Below are 5,872 nucleotides of genomic sequence, written 5' to 3' on the forward strand. Positions count from 1 at the left end.
GTTGATATGTATTTTTTATAGCCAGATAATGGACATAGGTTTAACTTTCTATCATTGTTTCAGGCTACTCTACTTGAAATACTGAGAAATAAATTCAAAAAAGAGAGAAAGACACTTATTTCAGTGGAGACTGTAGAAGACATGAAAAAAAAGTTTGGTGCTGTGGGTCGAGGAAGGAAGCGTGCACCAGAGCAACAGCAACCGCACATGGAAAAGAGAAGAGAATCTGTAAGCCTAACTCTTGGATCTGCATTGACAGAAATAGATTGAAATAGAATTACATACTTTATATATGTACATACATGCGATTGTGTAGTTTATTAGCTAATTGGCTTTCATGGAGAGTACTTGATCTTTAGCATTTTTCCAGAGTAAAGAAAAGCACAGAGAATACATGCAGTAAATGCCTGATCATAAGTATTGAATTACTTAACGTTATGATACATATTGCAGATGCAAAGTGAGGAGTTCCCAGGAGAAGACGAGCATAGTACTGTACACACTCGGGCAAGAATGATGGAGAAGAAGTCCACTGAAGAAGTCCTTGGTCTGTTTCCATTCCTAAAGCATCCTAAACTGGTAGGTACTAGTTTTTATTCTACTATGGTGATTGATCAGAAATTAATATTTTTAGTTATAAGCATGTATAATCACTTTAATTAGTCCTCCTAGGTGACCTTTCTGCATCAGCAATCCACCTGCTCCAGCTTTTACAAAACTCCACTGCTCCTGGTTTTTCCCATGCAACTTCTTTCTGCACGCATTCAGTTTAGTTTGATTTTGTTTTATTTATTGATTTTTTTAACTACTACATTATTTGTAAGTATTCAACTCTTTTTTGCAGCTGTGTATATCACCTTGGATAAAGGCATATGATATATAAATAAATATAATAATAACTTTAGCATCTGTATTTTAGCTGTTGCACGAAGTAGAACTACGTTTTGGAGTAAACTTGGAACGGAACCTAATGAGTGGCCTATCCAGAATGGTAGATCCTATTTTCAGACTTTCTAGTGGGCATCTTCTAACTACTGTGATGTCCTACATTTGAAGGTGCTTCAGATAAGACACAGGAAAATGGTAATGTATAAGAAATATTTATTGTACATCAAATTGTTTTGACCTATCTCAGAATAGGATCTATAAATAACTATTAAACAGAAAATGATGCAACTTCATTTCATACACTTAGAGCATAATATTTCATGGGGAAGATAGCTGGTATTTAACTCTCACAGGGGCATAAAAACCAATGCGAAAAACCTGCATGAACAGATTTTTAGAAACTTTGTTGATACTGTTCTTAACATTGTTTTGCTCCAATCCACAATAACGTTTGTATCAGTGGTGGTCAGTCCTGGTCCTGGAGAGCTACAGTCTTGTGTGTGTTTTTTTTAGGTACCTGTGGGAGGGGGTGGGTGATTCACTGACACAAGAAACAGCAGGTGTACTTGAAGCACCGCACAGGTGCCCAGTTTTATTGTGCCGGGTGTACTTGTTATTTTTAGCCCGCAGAGGGCGCTGTTCACCGTGGTCCGCGTACCAACTATGGTAACACAGAACCACGGGATATACCAGTACGGTACGGTTCAAGTGCGGGCGCACTTACAAGTGCTCAAACAATAATTCCAAAACCAAAGATGAAAGAAAACAGGAAAATAAAACACAGTAACAAAACTACAAAAGAAAAGGTGCTGCACTTCGGCAGCGTTACCCCAGCCGTCGCTAGCCGCACGGCCCGGGTCTCCGTCCTACTCTGGCCGTCTCCTCAGCCTACCCTCACACTACACAAGGGGTCTGCCCACGGGTTCCCCACTACAGTTAGGTTTTTCCGTTCTTTATCTTTTTTTTTCGTTGTTTTCCTCGTTTTTCTTTTTGGTCCCGGTTCTCTCTCGGTCCCGGCTCCCGTACTTCCCAGTACGTCTTTTGTTTGTTTCTTTAAAAGGGCAGACCTGAGGAAACAGCAGAGTATTATTTTTATAGGGCACACAATCCCATTAGAGCCCGCCTACCAGCCACTCAGAGAGGGGGAAAGCGCACACACCCTCCTCCCCACCTCTCCGTGTCACCGCCATGACTGACAGGCCGACCCCACGGGACTGCCGCCCCCTCCCTGCAGCATCGTGCCTGCGTCAGACGGCCAGTCCAGATCTCTCCCTGTTACAGTACCTTTAAATCATTTAAACTATTCTTTATCTGTGCAGTTTAGCAAATAATGAATTAATGAATGTAACTGAGAGCACTGGTGGAATGCAAAGCCAAAGATCCTGTACCTCTCAGACCAGGGTTGCTCAACATTCTTCCGTTTGCTTTGTACTTTGTATATGATCTGATACCCTATTTGTTTTTTTAGGACTGAGAATGAATGCTGCATTGTTGCTGTTGCCAGCTTTGTTTCGAGAGAGGGAAAATCTGTTGTTTGTTGTTGACCAAGTAAGTTAATTGAGCTCTACTTTTTAAATGTAGCTTAACTGAATTGATGTTTTCAATGTTAAATACAAAGTCAAATTATCATTTAGAGATATCTCAAAATGAGTTTGAGATATCTCCAAATTAATTCCCGATATCTGTAAACCATTTTGAGATATCTTAAAATATGTTAAGATATCTCTAATTATTTCAAAATATTTTAAGATATATTCAACTGATTTAAGGATATTTTGAAATATTTAAAGATATCTGTTAAATATTTAAAGGTATCTCTTAATTTGGCTTGCCATAAATGTGTACTTAATGAATTATGAGGGAGACTTGTAGGCAATTCACAGGAGTTTAAGACGTTCCTCGCTGTTTTAAGTGAGATCCGACAGTTTAAATGTTTTTAAAGGGAGGAATATTACGAAATCCCTTTAAAGTAGCCGCAGCCCCACCACACGAGCCGCCACTGCTTGTAGGTATGGTGAGATGCTGCTGAAGTACAATTTCACATAATTTATTGTTGAATAAAGTTATTAATTATTATTATTATTTTAAAATCTATACAGGTACCACCATCACCTACGCCAACTATCGTTTTCAAGGGAACAACAAGCCCATTGGCAGCAGATGACATCTCTGTTTGTGTTGATGGAATTGAGATACTCAGTGATTATCCAGGAATGGATATCACCCTTGCTGTTGAATGTATTTTTTCTCTTTATTTTTCCTTGGGCATTGAGTATCCTAAAGCTCTAAATAATTTTCTGACTTTCATGGAAAGGTACTTCATGAAGCTGAGTACCTCTGACAAAGTACCTTTGCCAGTGTTAAAGATGTACAGTCAAATAACTGCACTTTTACTTGGGGAATAATTATATTGATCTGATGGAATGCCATTTTTACATTTAATCTGAAATTAAATGAATTTATTGTGTCAACTATTTAATTTGATTACAAAAACAGAATGTTTGATATAAAAATGTAATTGTACATATCAAAAAAGTATTTATTTTAAATGTAAATGGCTGATTAGAAAATTAATTGTTTATAACAAATGTAAATTGTTTTTAATAGAAGTTTTGATCTCAAAAAACTAATAAACATTCAGTCTTAATTTATAGATATCATAAACTCATAATAAGCTCTGATCTCAATACTGTACTGTAGCTCTTCTAATTTGTGCCACCAAAAAATGAATAAGAAAAAAGAAACCCACGTTCATCAGTTTCAATATACATTTTATCTCCGCTTTTTCAAGGTCTATTACATGTTCTTGAAAATGTATTTTGTGTAAGTTTCAGGAAAATCTGTGGGATGCATAGATTTATTTTCCAGTTTGCTGCGAGACCCTCTTTTTCACTGTGTAAATATGGTTTAATTATTAAAAACACACAGGTTGAATAAAACTGTGTAAAACTGTATATAACTAAACCTGAAACTGAAACTACTCTAATGGTTTAACCTGTAAAAACAATAAATTGTTATATAAATGTTTAATAAATAAATTGTTGGCATCCTGAATTGAGTGATTTATCAAAGCACTTACACTTCTGAGGTTGGGGGATTCTAAAGGATGTGAAGAGCTCTTAAAGGTATACATTTGTTTTTTCCCAGATGAACCAAACAACCCTCCATAGAATGTTAATTGTAAGGTTCAATAGTGTAACTCTTATGGTTCTATATTAAACCTCAATAGAAGGTTCTTCAGAGGAACCATTATGGTTCTGTATTATACCATTAATATAAGAACCATGGTGGTTCTTTATTAAACCTCTAATGCAGGGTTCTTCCAAAGAACCATTTTAAAAGGTTCCATATAGCACTTCAAAATGGTTCCAAATCTATACCAGCAGATAGAACCTTTTAGGGTTCTATATTGTACCCTTTTTTCTAAGAGTGTACTGCATAAAAAAAACGAGTGTGTTGTCGTGGCAGTTGGTGATCAAAGAAATAAAACAAAATAAAATCAATAAATAATAATGTCATAGACCTAAAGCCATACCTTTGAAGTCATAATGCATTGCAAGTGTTATTAGGGAATGTTGTGCTGTGTTTTCAAGCGCTTCAATGTGCTGCTCTGCAAGGTTTGGAGACAGCGGGTGCGTTCACGGAGATCAAGAGCAGCCGGAGATCAAGAGCAGCCGCCGCAGGGGAGGGATACCATGGTAAATAGGTTACCTATTTACCATGGTATCTCTCCCCTGGGTGCGTTGTGTTTTGGTGAGCAATAATGCAGGAAAGCAGCGGGCGGGATGGCGAGCTTGTCCTGCTGCTCCAACACAAGCTACCTTAAGAGCCGGTACGATGCGGGCAATGGGTGAAGTTCGTCAGGAGTACTGCATAAAAAAACAAGTGTGTTGTCGTGGCAGTTGGTGATCAAAGAAATAAAACAAAATAAAATCAATAAATAATGTCATAGACCTAAAGCCATACCTTTGAAGTCATAATGCATTGCAAGTGTTATTAGGGAATGTTGTGCTGTGTTTTCAAGCGCTTCAATGTGCTGCTCTGCAAGGTTTGGAGACAGCGGGTGCGTTCACGGAGATCAAGAGCAGCCGGCGCAAAACACAAGGCACCCAGGGGAGAGATACAATGGTAAATAGGTTACCTATTTACCTATTTTTGTTTCGGCGAACGGTTTTGGTGAGCAGTAATGCAGGAAAGCAGCGGGCGGGATGGCGAGCTTGTCCTGCTGCTCCAACACAAGCTACATTAAGAGCCGGTACAATGCGGGCAATGGGTGAAGTTCGTCAGGAGTACTGCATAAAAAAACGAGTGTGTTGTCGTGGCAGTTGGTGATCAAAGAAATAAAACAAAATAAAATCAATAAATAATAATGTCATAGACTTAAAGTCATACCTTTGAAGTCATAATGCATTGCAAGTGTTATTAGGGAATGTTGTGCTGTGTTTTCAAGCGCTTCAATGTGCTGCTCTGCAAGGTTTGGAGACAGCGCGTGCGTTCACGGAGATCAAGAGCAGCCGGAGATCAAGAGCAGCCGCCGCAGGGTATCTCTCCCCTGGGTGCGTTGTGTTTTGGTGAGCAATAATGCAGGAAAGCAGCGGGCGGGATGGCGAGCTTGTCCTGCTGCTCCAACACAAGCTACCTTAAGAGCCGGTACGATGCGGGCAATGGGTGAAGTTCGTCAGGAGTACTGCATAAAAAAACGAGTGTGTTGTCGTGGCAGTTAGTGATCAAAGAAATAAAACAAAATAAAATCAATAAATAATAATGTCATAGACTTAAAGTCATACCTTTGAAGTCATAATGCATTACAAGTGTTATTCGGGAATGTTGTGCTGTGTTTTCAAGCGCTTCAATGTGCTGCTCTGCAAGGTTTGGAGACAGCGGGTGCGTTCACGGAGATCAAGAGCAGCCGCCGCAAAACACAAGGCACCCAGGGGAGAGATACCAATGTAAATAGGTTACATATTTACCTATTTTTGTTTCG

At 38.7% G+C, this 5,872-nt stretch overlaps 1 long non-coding RNA gene across 2 annotated transcripts; it reads left to right on the forward strand.

The window, feature by feature from the left end:
• Window positions 1–48: 48 nt before the first annotated feature.
• LOC131737958 (uncharacterized) lies at window positions 49–3,953 on the forward strand. Of its 2 annotated transcripts, XR_009329536.1 has the most exons (4): window positions 50–228; window positions 454–579; window positions 920–2,436; window positions 2,988–3,952. It is a non-coding gene; the product is annotated as an uncharacterized LOC131737958 (long non-coding RNA). The 2 variants fall into 2 exon arrangements; XR_009329535.1 differs by having other exon boundaries at window positions 49–228; window positions 454–2,436; window positions 2,988–3,953.
• Window positions 3,954–5,872: the final 1,919 nt, after the last annotated feature.

Source organism: Acipenser ruthenus, chromosome 1 (genome assembly GCF_902713425.1).
Source record: "Acipenser ruthenus chromosome 1, fAciRut3.2 maternal haplotype, whole genome shotgun sequence".
In the NCBI taxonomy this organism is placed as follows: Eukaryota; Metazoa; Chordata; class Actinopteri; order Acipenseriformes; family Acipenseridae; genus Acipenser; species Acipenser ruthenus.